Source organism: Neolamprologus multifasciatus, chromosome 12 (genome assembly GCF_963576455.1).
Source record: "Neolamprologus multifasciatus chromosome 12, fNeoMul1.2, whole genome shotgun sequence".
Taxonomy (NCBI): domain Eukaryota; kingdom Metazoa; phylum Chordata; class Actinopteri; order Cichliformes; family Cichlidae; genus Neolamprologus; species Neolamprologus multifasciatus.
Window position 1 is genome coordinate 35,679,005 of NC_140450.1, and position 12,888 is coordinate 35,691,892.

At 41.9% G+C, this 12,888-nt stretch overlaps 1 protein-coding gene across 2 annotated transcripts in view; it reads right to left on the minus strand.

Moving 5' to 3' along the window:
* nr6a1a (nuclear receptor subfamily 6, group A, member 1a) overlaps positions 1–12,888 on the minus strand; it is a 131,258-nt gene that overhangs the window by 60,005 nt on the left and 58,365 nt on the right. The window lies entirely within an intron of this gene.

A 12,888-nucleotide genomic window follows, 5' to 3' on the forward strand; every position in this document is an offset into this window, starting at 1 on the left:
AGGCAATTTGAACTTTCAATGAAGAGACACAGTGTGTGTCACACATGTGCAGCTCACCCTACAACATGGCTATTCAACTACGAAGTTAGTTGGGACAGATTTTCAAACCGAGGAATTTATCTGGGCCAGATATTTTTTTGAAGCCAGTAAGCAGCAGATCAAACCCACACAACTGTGTTGAAAAACAAGTAATTTTTTTATTCCTTTCCCCTGTAAATCTGCTGACCTCACAAATGCACACCAACAGGTCCATTTAAAAAAAAGGGGAACTATAACTAAACTATTTTTTGCACATTTGAAATAATAATAATAATAACAAAAAAACATTTTGATAATTCCCTTTCAAATTAAAATAAATATTTCGCTGACCACTCACTTTTCCTGCCATGGATGGAGCCCCATCCGTCACAAGTATACAGACACACATATCCAGAACATTTTCCTCAAAAAGAGCTGAAATCTTCTCAAACATTATTTTGCCAGCTGTGTGTCCCTCTAACGGTAGTAAGCCGTGAGCTGTGATCTCCTGCTGTAGACATCACATCAGTTTCCTTCAGGTCATCTAACAGCATTTCAAACTCGTCTGACGCCAGAACTTCAACTCTACGAATATTTGAACTGTCCTACAGGGGCACGTTTTTAATAGCAGATGTCACACTTACTTTAATTTTTTCATCACTTTTCACCGCATCCACCACGTATGCAGTATTTCACTGTTTCAGAATCTGTGAAAGGCCTTTTCTGCTTTGCCAAGAAGCAAACACGAAGGGAAGATGCTGCAGCTCTCTTGGGCTGTACAGGATGGTAGCACAACTCCTGTTGTAAGATTATTAAACTCGGTAAAATGAAGTATTTGTCAGTCCAGGCAGGGTTAAACCGACAGTTTTCATTGTCAATTTTGCGCTTTTGGAGTGAGAAAGACATGCTGTTGTCGCATCATATATTACGATGATTGTTTAATATGTTTACATCACGGTGCATTGTGGGTTAAATATTGCTAGGCTACTAGGAGTGTTGCATTCACAGTCTACACTACGCTGTAGGAATTTTTAATTTTTTTAAAAATTAATTAATGAATTAATTTTTTGCGTTTTCTCTGTGTTTCTGCCAGGACCACAGGCTGGGCCACTCGCAGGTTGCTTCTGGGCCGCCATTTGAATAGGCTTGCCCTAGACTGTTGCTGCAGCACATTATACACACACACAATATGTGAAGAAACAGCACAAAATGTGCAAAAAATAGATATTTTTAAAGCAAATGTGAAACAATCTTTGCAACTTAGTGACAGAGGATCTTCACACTGTGACGGAGCTGCAGACACTCCCTGCTGCACCTCTCTCCTCACCTCCTCCACAGATACGACAATTTAAACCAAAGATTTCAACACTGGCTTTCATTAGGAATGGGAATTAAGTGGTAGCCCAATTCCCTACTATTGTTAGTCTACCTGTCTATTGAGCTTATCAGTTCTTGCAGCTGCGCTACAATCAGCTGATGTCAGTTGTGTGTTGCAGGAGTGGAACAGCGTCACGGTCTACACCACGTTCCTAATTATTATTGTGTTTAAGTGTCGTACAGATTAAATAAGTTGTTTTTCAATTAAACCCATGGATGAAATTGTGTCTCAGGGCTCAATCTCGGACACCTGTGATCGTTAGTTTGCCAGCTGAGCCCAATTAAAGGACAAACTACTACAGAAGGATGTTCCACATTATTAAGCAGGCCACCGTTTTCAAGCAATATAGGAAGGAAAAAGGATCTCTGCTGCTGAAAAGCATGAAATAGTTGAATGCCTGGACACGTAATGAAAACCTCAGATATTTCACGAAAACTTAAGTGTGATCATCATAATGTAAGAGATTTGTGAGTCAGAGCACACACGGGGTCGTGCAGGTAAAGGCACAATGATGAAGGTTAGATTAAGAGAGCAGCTGCTAAACGTCCATCACAAAGCAGCAAACACATGTTTGAAGCTGCTGGTGCCTCTGGAGCCCTGCAAACATCAGCTGTGGGATCCTCCAGAGACCTGCAGTTGTGCATAAACCACCTCTAACCAAAGCTCACGAGCAGGAACGGCTGCAGTGGGCCCAGAACTACAAGAAGACTCAAACAGTCCTGCTCACTGATGAGTGCAGCGCAGCCCTGGATGGTCCAGATGGATGCAGTGGTGGATGGTTGGTGGACGGCCACCATGTCCCAACAAGGCTGCATCATCAGCGAGGAGGTGGAGAGAGCTGGTCGGGCCCTTTAGGGTCCCTGAAGGTGTAAAAATGAGCTCTCCAAGGTATGTGGAGTTTCTGACTGACCACTTTCTTCCATGGTAGAAAGAGAAGAACTGAGCCTTCTGCAACACAAACATCTTCATGCAAGACAACGTCTCATGCTACAAGGAACACCTCTGCATCTTTGGCTGCTGTCGGCATAAAAGGAGAGGAACTCATGGTGTGGTCCCCATTCCTCCCTGACCTCAATCCTATTGGGAACCTTTGGAGCATCCTCAAGCAAACAAATAAGAGGGTGGGAGGCCGTTCACATCCAAACAGCAGCTCAGAGGCTATTCTGACATCAAGACATTCAAGCAGAAACTCACAAGTTCCTTGGATGCAAGAATTGTAAAAGGTCCTGTGTTAATATGTAAGTTGACCTGTTTAGATGTTTTTGATTGCTGCAAATTTAACAAATGACCATTTTCAATTCTCTACAACCTATAAAATGTTGTGAAACTCTGTGTGTGTGATAACAGAGCGTTTTAAGTTTGTTATTTTTGACAAACACTGTTTTCATTGGCAGTTTTGTTGAGTAACATTTGAATTAAACTCTGATGGTTGATGACTGCAAAACTATGCCGACTGTCGTTTGAATCGACTATTTAGGAAAATCTGGGAAAAATATCATTTGCATAATAATTTGGAACGCGGTGTAAAGCACGCACGTGCACGTGTTACTTTTATTTTTGTTACATAAAAAACAAAATCCAAGCATCCGAGACATAAAACTGCAATATGTTGCTAACACAACTTTGGCTCTTTGCAAGCACCTGCACAGAGAGCATGCTAACGCTAAGCTAAACAAGAACCCAGAGTGAACCCCGACCTCAGCCAGGCAGCCTGAACTTCAACAGGTATGAAAACATCACGTGTTTCTACCTGTTCATGATTCTAAAGTAGAATCATGGAGTGATTGTAGCTCAGAGGCAGAGCAGCTCAGCTACTACGTGGAAGGTTGGTGGGTCGATCGCAGGCTGCTCCAGTCTGCTCCAGTCTGCATGCCAAATATCCTTTGGGCAAGGCACTAACCCATGTGTATGAATGTTAGATAGTTAAGCACTCAACAGCTTGTGTGACTGTATAAAGTTGTCTAAAGCTTTGAGCGCTCAGAGTAGAAAAGCGCTGTGGGGTCGTTTATGTTCTATGAACAGAAACGTGACAGTAAAATAACGAGTGATATAATCAATTACTTTCTCTTGGAAGTAATTAAGTAATGTACTGCATTACTTTTAGGAAAAGTGTTCTGTGTAATATGTGTAGTTCTGACTTCTTTGAGTAATAACCTGAACATGAACAAAGCTTTGGCCAAACAGCAGGCAATGAATGTACATGATACTTGGTGATGCTCATAGACGAGCCAATGAGAATCGATAAGGAGCCTAACTGATAAGGAAGTGATATCGATAATGGAATTCCCAATCCTAGTTTTCATCCACTGATTTTTAAATGTTGTTATTTGAGTGTGTCTGAAGTCCTCTGACATCACACGTGACGCTGAATTGTTCAGACTTGAAGATGGTGAGGTGCTCTTCTGCTCTACCTGAGCCCTCAAAGCACTTTTTGAATGCTTCATGGGAAGCATCCAGCAGCGTAGCTAAGGAAGGACGGTGAGCCCCCTGATGCATTATGTGCTTCATCATAAAGGAAAGTAGTCTAATGAGTCCAAACTGGGAGCTGGTTGCACAGCAGATGCAGTTGTTGTACTTGACTTGGCTAAATGTTGTAAAGGGGTTTTTCTTAGTTTTTCCTGTGGTCTTGCAGAACTTCCAGAGCTGCACAGTTATCCACTCCACACCTCTTTTTAACCCTTTAAGACCTGCCATAGAACCAAGTCCGCCAGAGCTGATATTATATGTTTACATGCTGTGGAGCCATTTTTGGGAGCATTTCAAGTTGCTATACATCAATACAACCATTATAGCCCAGAGTTTAATAATATGTCTGCATTAAGTTCATAGAAATTACATAAATTGCAAAAAAGTGCAATAAACTACAAAAAAATTTAAAATCGTTTTTGTTTTTTTAACATATATTTCTAGTTAGAGAAATTTAAGAGGCTTATCCCTCAAAACTGTAAATACAAAAAAGTTGCACAAAATAGTTTCCCACCACAGGAAATTTATTTTGAGTGTCTTCATAGTTTTATTTTTGAAATACACCAATTTTTATACACTGCAGGAAAATGAAAATAAATATTATTGTGCAAATTTGCAAAAAAGCAGCATATGCATCAAAATAAACTATTTCCAGCAGTGCAATATGAGTCCTAAGCATCCCAGAAACCACACAGAAAGTCATAAAGTCAAACATAACTTTTAAAAACACCAGTATAGGCTCATGAGGGCCTGATGGTAAAAAAACTACATTTCTGCAAAATGACATCACTTCCTGTTTCAGGCAGGACATGGCGGACATGCGATAGTTCGCGCTGATGGACGTAGGAAGTGTTATGAACAGCTGATCGGATCGGCAAAGCGTGTTTCTGGAATATTATGTTTTTGTTGCTGCAAGCGCTTTTTATGCAGTTTTTGCAAAACTATATGTGGAAGGAAACTGTGACCGAGGACAAGCTGATGGCATAAGATGTAAGTACAACTCCTCCGGTTTCATATGCAAAAAAAATTATTGCGCTAGCTCACGTGGTTGCAGAGCTACCGGGATTTAAAAGTAGTTATGCAAAACAGAGCGTGCTGCTCTGACCGGCTTTAAAGGGTTAAAGAGCGCAGCAGATTTTGGATTCGTCTCCGCCTCTCTGAGGTTTATTTGGGTTTTAAGCTAAACAACAGCCTCCTTTAGTTGCCCCAACATCTCTTTGGACATCATATTGTCAGTGATGACAGTGGCAACATAACAAACGTGAGCTGGATCATGGCATCAGCTCCAGATGTGACAGGCCTCACTTGGCCACGTTGTCTAATTCTTGAGCCTCACAAAAACAGCTGTAATCCCTAAAATGTTGATGCTAAACTTTTGTTAAACTTCTTGCAGCAGGGCTGAAACTCTGCACTTCTGTCATACTGTGACTCTTTGTTTTAAAACCTGCTGGGGTACACGAGGAACATTTTTTAAAATAGATATTTTTGCCCAACAAATCTTAGACTTAACTGTTAAAACTTTTCTTTCCTGTGAGATTTCAGTTTGGATCAAATATTTCAATCTTACAAAAGATTTGTTTCCAGGGGAATCAGAAGTTCTCCATCGTTCACTAATAAGCTAAAGGATCAGCACCAGCGAGCGTGTTCGAAGTATGTACACGTGCATGTTCAGACACCTCCTGCAGCTCTGTGCTGTTTGTGTTTGGTCTGAAGCTGCAACAGTATCTGAGGCCCCGGCTGATATCACTCCTAAGAAGGTTCCTTCAGGCAGGTTTCACTCTGCAGCCCCGGAGGAGCAAAGGAGGCGAACTTATTTTGGTGACACTGGGCATGTCCTGACACCAAACTCCTGGACGCCGCAGCGCTCAAAGTGAAGGTCAAAGAGTTGAGGTCACACCAAGGCAGCCTGATCAAAGTCCAGTAGCATCTCTTAAACATAAGTCAGTCTTTGTAAACAAATAAATAAACTGAGTTGATTGAGAGGAAAATATCCCCTATTCACACACCAGTACCCACTCATTTACACACACTATAATCCACAGTCCACATATTCTGACGCATTCATCCAGGCCATCGAGGCACCTTGTTATTTTAGCGTCGGCGACAGCTCTGAATGACAGCGCCCAAATGAGGCGAGGTTTTTTTCCATTTAGCAGGAGTTTGGGAGTGTTTCATCTTATTGCTCAAATGACAGCTTTTAATGGCGCAGCATTCATAACCCGTGCCTCTTATCACGGCTGCCTCCAACACTTGATGGAATTTGCCATCACACAATGGTTGGGAAATACACTTCAAAGGCACGACGCATCTAATCTCCTCCACTCTGCACATTGCAAATTTGCTGTGATAATAAGATCCTGCTTTCCCAAGCATTCTTAGGGATCTGAACCAAGCATGAGAATTTCATCCCCCCCCACCCTCTGTGTGGCAGCGTACGGAGGGGGCTGAGGAAGTTGTGCTGCAGTTTGAATCTCCATAACAGCAACACTGCATATCTGTGGAAGCCATCCCATCCTTATGTAAAAGCCCTATTTTACACTTTTATTCTACACGCACACACACACACACACACACACACACACACACACACCTACACGAGTGCGACGTGACTGACAGCTCAGCACACTGACCTAGTTTCCATGTGGCCCAGAAAGATCAAGCATGACTCCCTTGAAACTGCTACGGGCACAAACCTGGTTCGGTGCATTCAGCCAGGCCAGTGCACACTGGTGAGAGACCAACCTACCAATCACACTGCAGCAGGGAACAGCAGCTGCTTTAACTACAGCTCGCAATGCAGACATGTGCATGTGATCCCACATCGCCCCAAATCCTCAAGTCACAAGACGAGTGGAAGCACAAAGAGGAAACGGCATCGAGGAAGCCCTGCAGGTGAAGCTGCGCGTCCTGTTTAGTCTGGCTGAGCACAGGCTTGTCATCGCACAGCTGGAGGACGTGCTGCGACGACCCCGACTCCCAGCACCCTACATATACCACTACACCCCCTCTGGGTTATCTGTACACATGGAGAAGGTTAAGGATGGCGATGCTATCACAGAGAGCGCATTAGCACAACAAAGAGGTGTTTCAGAGACAGGCCCGGCAGGGTAATTAACTGATCCTTAGAAAGATGCCGTGTTCGATACAGAAAAACATGCTGATGTGAAGGCGTAGTGTCGGCTGCTGGAGGAGGAGATGCAAACCGAGCCGTGGTCACATATAAAAAAGGAAAACATCACTGTGAAATCGCCGTTTTCATACCATTAGCATAACTTTGAAACTTTCAGCAGGATGTTTTTAAGCTAGCTTAGCACAAACACTGGAAACTGAAGCGAAGAACGAATGAAAAAGATAAGAGACGCTGTCATGACGACACACTTCCACCGTCTCAGACTGAAGGTGACGATCAAAGGAGCGCAAAGCGCCGCACGTCTCTCTGTTGTGGCTCTACTATGTTAAATGGCATTTACCAAAATGAGCAGAGCAACTATTATAAATGATCATTACTATCAGATGTTAAATTCTGAAAGATAAACAGAAGAAAATATTTTTTAAAGCATCCACGTGTCTGTTCTCACGGTACGCTGTAACTCTCTACGTGAACAGTTTGAACATCCACACCACTCAAAGCTTTAACATCACTTTTGAAAAAAGAAACATTTCCTTAACCCTTTAAGACCTACCATAGAAGTCCGCCAGAGCTTATATTATATGTTTACATGCTGTGGAGCCATTTTTGGGAGCATTGCAAGTTGCTATACATCAATACAACCATTATAGCCCAGTTTTTTAATAATATGTCTGCATTAAGTGCATAGTAATTACATAAATTGCAAAAAAGTGCAATAAACTACAAAAAATTGAAAATCGTTTTTGTTTTTTTAACATATATTTCTAGTTAGAGAAATTTAAGAGGCTTATCCCTCAAAACTGTAAATACAAAAAAGTTGCACAAAATAGTTTCCCACCACAGGAAATTTATTTTGAGTGTCTTCATAGTTTTATTTTTGAAATACACCAATTTTTATACACTGCAGGAAAAACAAAAATAAATATTATAATGCAAATTTGCAAAAAAGCAGCATGTGCATCAAAATAAACTATTTCCAGCAGTGCAATATGAGTCCTAAGCATCCCAGAAACGACACAGAAAGTCAGAAAGTCAAAGATAACTTTTAAAAACACCAGTATAGGCTCATGAGGCCCGGATGGTAAAAAACTACATTTCCGCGAAAATGACGTCACTTCCGGTTTCGGGCAGGTCATGGTGGACATGCAAAAGTTTGTGCTGATGGACGTAGGAAGTGTTATGAACAGCTGATCGGCAAAGTGTGTTTCTGGAATATTATGTTTTTGTTGCTGCAAGTGCTTTTTATGCAGTTTTTGCAAAACTATATGTGGAAGGAAACTGTGACCGAGGACAAGCTGATGGCATAAGATGTAAGTACAACTCCTCCGGTTTCATATGCAAAAAAAATTATTGCGCTAGCTCACGTGGTTGCAGAGCTACCGGGATTTAAAAATAGTTACGCAAAACGAAGCGTGCTGCTCTGACCGGCTTTAAAGGGTTAAACATCAAGTTTATCACAAATGTAAATATCAGCTATTAATGAAAACAAACACTCAGGAAACTTAAAGTATTTTTTGAATACATTTTCAGCACACGTCTCGACTGTATGCTAGCAGCACATCTTTTAACCCAATCTGACGTGTTCATGTTAAAGGCTCATCCAGCCTGTTAGCACAGCTGAAGGATATTCTGGCTCGCACTGATGCTCTGAATAAAAGCTTTCCTCTTGAAGCCGTGCACGTGTTTTTGAATTCAAGGCTATTCCAACTGCAAAAGTACCAGAAAGTTGTTAATTTCATAGAAAACAGTGTATTACTCCATTTACAAACCTACAGACTGTGCACTAACTGTCCTCTGCCTCCTACTCTGTGAAGAGAGCCGCACACTTTGGTCTGAATGGAAGAAACTTTGTATCTTAGAGCCACGGACAGCACAGAACACGTGAACCAGCCACCATAGCATCACTCACTGAAGTCCCATCATGAAGCCTCAGGATGAGTTTTCACCAGCACTACCTTGATGCTGTGAAACTGCACACTCGAGCACTAACGACTAACAACTTATCAATCACAACAATATCTATCTATATATATATCTATCTATTAGGGCTGCCACAAACCATTATTGTGATAGTCGACCAGTCACATCATGGACGTAACACGTACAGCTTATTGCACCAGCAGCATCTGCTCTTATATAACTATCATTAGCTTACAGCTTCATAGCGCAGCCCAGCTCAGTTTCCAACAATGGCGGCAGCTAGTTAGTTTTAATATTACTCTTATTATTCTTTCTGGGTCACAAAATAAACGTTTAACATATTTTCAGGCGAGAATGTAGCTGTGTAAACCTCAAATATCTGCTCAGTTTATCAAGACACCACATATTTTCAAAAGCGCTCCGACGTTTTCGGAGACGTCTGTTACCCACTAGCTCGATAGCTAGCCGGGGGCTAGGCTAACTAGCGCCGTGAGAACACCGGACTCCCGGCTAATCGTTTTCAAACCCACCGCCGTCTTTCGCTACTCAGGTTAAACATGATATATAAGTCACTTAGATAACTTTTTTAGTATTTTATTTGTTCCTGAGTAAATCGGTTTGGCTGAGATTAAAGTTTTAGTTTTTACACAGCTGAATAAACATCAAGCAGACAGCTGATTATCAGAAGTGTGAGATGCTCGAGAATTTACTCCGGTGTCCTGTTATATTTTAGATAGCAAGGAGTTTATTAAACTTCACCGAAACAATCTGCAAATTTCATTAAAATTTAATAAACCATCGTCTTGTCTTTATTTTTAGTTAGCACATACCTTAAACACTTAAAGCTGTAAGCTAATGATAGTTATATAAGAGCAGATGCTGCTGGTGCAATAAGCTGTACGTTTTACGTCCAATGGATGATGATCTGATTAGTCGACTATCACAATAATGGTTTGTGGCAGCTCTATTCGAGACGCTTTCATTTTTCCGGCGGAGTTGTCTTCAAAAACTTGTAGGACAGTGACGCATCCTAACATCTCCAGACAGCATCAAGCCAACAACAAAACAACAAGACACAAGAATGACAACAAAGCTGTGTTTTGTGACTCACTGCACTCAAACGTAACGTAACCCAAGTAAAAACAGAACTCTGGGGTCTGCGTACGGCCGGGTAAGGACGCAGCTCAGGTGAGGAAACGGCACGCACGTTATTTAGATGACAGGGAAGTGGATCGGTGGATCGACTCTGTCGTCCTGACGCTTTAATATCACTCGGGTGTGACTGGGAGGCGAGTGGAGCCGGGGAGGTATTTTGTTAAAGCCAAACAAAAGGCTTATGCAGCAGCGTGTTGCCGAGTGTGGAGCTGCGTGTTATCCAGGTCAGAGTGATCTAATCATGTGTGAATGAAAGCACTTGGCTGCGCTCCAGGCCTCGCTATGCCGTCATCACTCAGGCGAAAACACACGTACACACACTTGCTTTGCTACGAGAGCGAGGACACATCGATGCAAAAATGCATTTCATAAAATATACCTATAGATTCTGCTAAATGGAAAAAATGAATAAATAACCACGAACAAACACGTCAGCAGGAGGGAACTGAATCCAGCGACGAGGCTGAGGGAGGTGGTGTCCTCACTCTGAACATAAACTCAAACGTAGGGCTGCTCGATTATGGCAAAAATGATAATCACGATTATTTTCACTGAGATCTCGATTATTTGACGATATTTATTTAACAATAACAATGTGTTGAATAATGACTTTAAAGATTGTCAAAAATAATATAAAATAGTGCAAATACTGATAACAGTGCAAATGTTTGCAATATAAATAAATGAAAAATGTAAACATCTATGTTTAGTGAACTTTGCAGTGTTGCTCTGTGGTGCAGCTACGACACTGTAGCAAAGTTTACACACTATGTCTACTTGATCCACGTCTGACTCGAACCCATAATGTTTCCACACCACTCAAGTTTTTTTTTTACCTCTCTTTTCAACCAACAGCAGTCACTCTCCTCTCCAAATAACTTCTGCTTAGCTTTCCGAGCTTCCCTCGGGTCCTCTTAATCAGCGGTCCCCAACCCCCGGGCCTCGGACCGGGCCTCGGACCGGGCCTCGGACCGGCTACATTTCACACCTGAGCTGAAGTTGAGGCTCAGGTGTGAAATGTATAGTTTTCAGGGTTTTTATCGGTTTTCAGCGTTATTTTGTTATCGTTTTTATCGTTTACTCGGTTTTCCTGGGTCTTTTCTGTGTTATGAATAAACCTTCTTTTTCCGGTACCGGTACTAGTTTTATTTTGTTGTATTTATCCGCGACACCTTAAAGGCCGGTCCATGAAAATATTGTCGGGCATAAACCGGTCCGTGGAGCAAAAAAGGTTGGAGACCGCTGCTCTTAATTGTTGTGACACGTGTTCGAAATACAGAGAGGTGCGCTCGATTTGCCACACGGAGCAGCGCGAGAGTAAAGCATGGGGGAGGGGCTAATAATCAGCTCAGTCATTTTTAATGATCGTTGAAAGCCCAGATCGTAATCCAGATTAAAATTTGATTAATTGAGCAGCCCTAACGTCAACTAAATGAACCAAAGTGGAAGAAATAATACAAACAGATCTACCAGGTAAGATTTAAAAATATAAGAGAAATCAAGATGAGCCACAAACACACAGAGCAGACACTAAAAGGAAGAGTTTGGACAGGTTAATGTGGCGGCTACCTCAGAGATGGTTTCTTTGCTTTGGGTGAAATAGTGGCAAACTTACTTCAGCTAGCTGGAACATTGAAGACCCCAACACGACCCACCTGTGCCTAAATCAGGATCTGACCTTTCCCAACATAGATCAGCCTGCCCAAACCCAAACGTAGACAGTCAAACACTCTCCTCGTCATCTCCCTTCTGTGTGGCCACAGCGAGATTCAGAAAACACACCAAGCTTCACGTCACAGAACAACATCCATCAGATGGTGAAACACCAGGAGAGACAAACTGAGAAATCTGTCATGTCCTTCAAAGAAACTGCTTTCAGGAAATCCAGCTCCGTAACAAACCGAGCTCTGTTCCTTCTTGCATCAACTCACATTTTCTCAAAAACCTCAGGATACCAAGTGCTGTATGGGCAAAAGCTCAGGCTCAATAAACTCCAGATCTTCCTGAACCACCTCCACTACAGCAAGCAGTTTGGCAATGAACTCATCCCAATCCTTTTCAAACCAGAATAAGTGCATAGCATGGTTTTAAATGTCTGGTGAAATTTTAATTTACGCAAACATCCACAAAAAAGAACAACTTTAAAACCTCTGCTCAGCTGTAAAGATGTAGTCAGCCAAAGAAAAGAAAGAAAGAACTGAGTTCATTACAACAACAAATGAATCTGCCACTCAAACAAATGTCCTTCTCATTCTGAGTAACAGCAAATCCTTGATCAGAGTTTGTGTATCAGCACGTTTGTTCGAGCGATTCCTGATTTAAAAAGTCAAAACAGCCACACAGCATCACAACATCCAGCTTCATGCTGCGTGCTTCAGTGTTTATAAGGCTGGTTTACTAAAGCAACTATATTTATACACACACACGTATAAATTTAAAAAGAAAAAAATCCCATCTCGCCCCTGCAGGTGCTCTATCATTCAAGCTCGGGTCCTCTACCAGAGGCCCGGGAGCTTGAGGGTCCTGCAGTATCTTAGCTGTTCCCAGGACTGCGCTCTTCCAGACAGAGATCTCCATTGTTGTTCCTGGGAGTCACTTACCACTGGAACTATATATATATATATATATTAGGGGTGGGGGAAAAATCGATACTATGTAGCATGGTGATATTTTGTTTGCTAATAATGTATGGATACAGGGACAGCAGAAATCGATACTTTGTTACAAAAAGGTTTTTGTGCTCTGACTTCAGAGCATGTTGATCCTTTTTCTGAGCAAGAATCCTGACATTCCTTCACTGTCCAAATGTGTTTAACTTGTT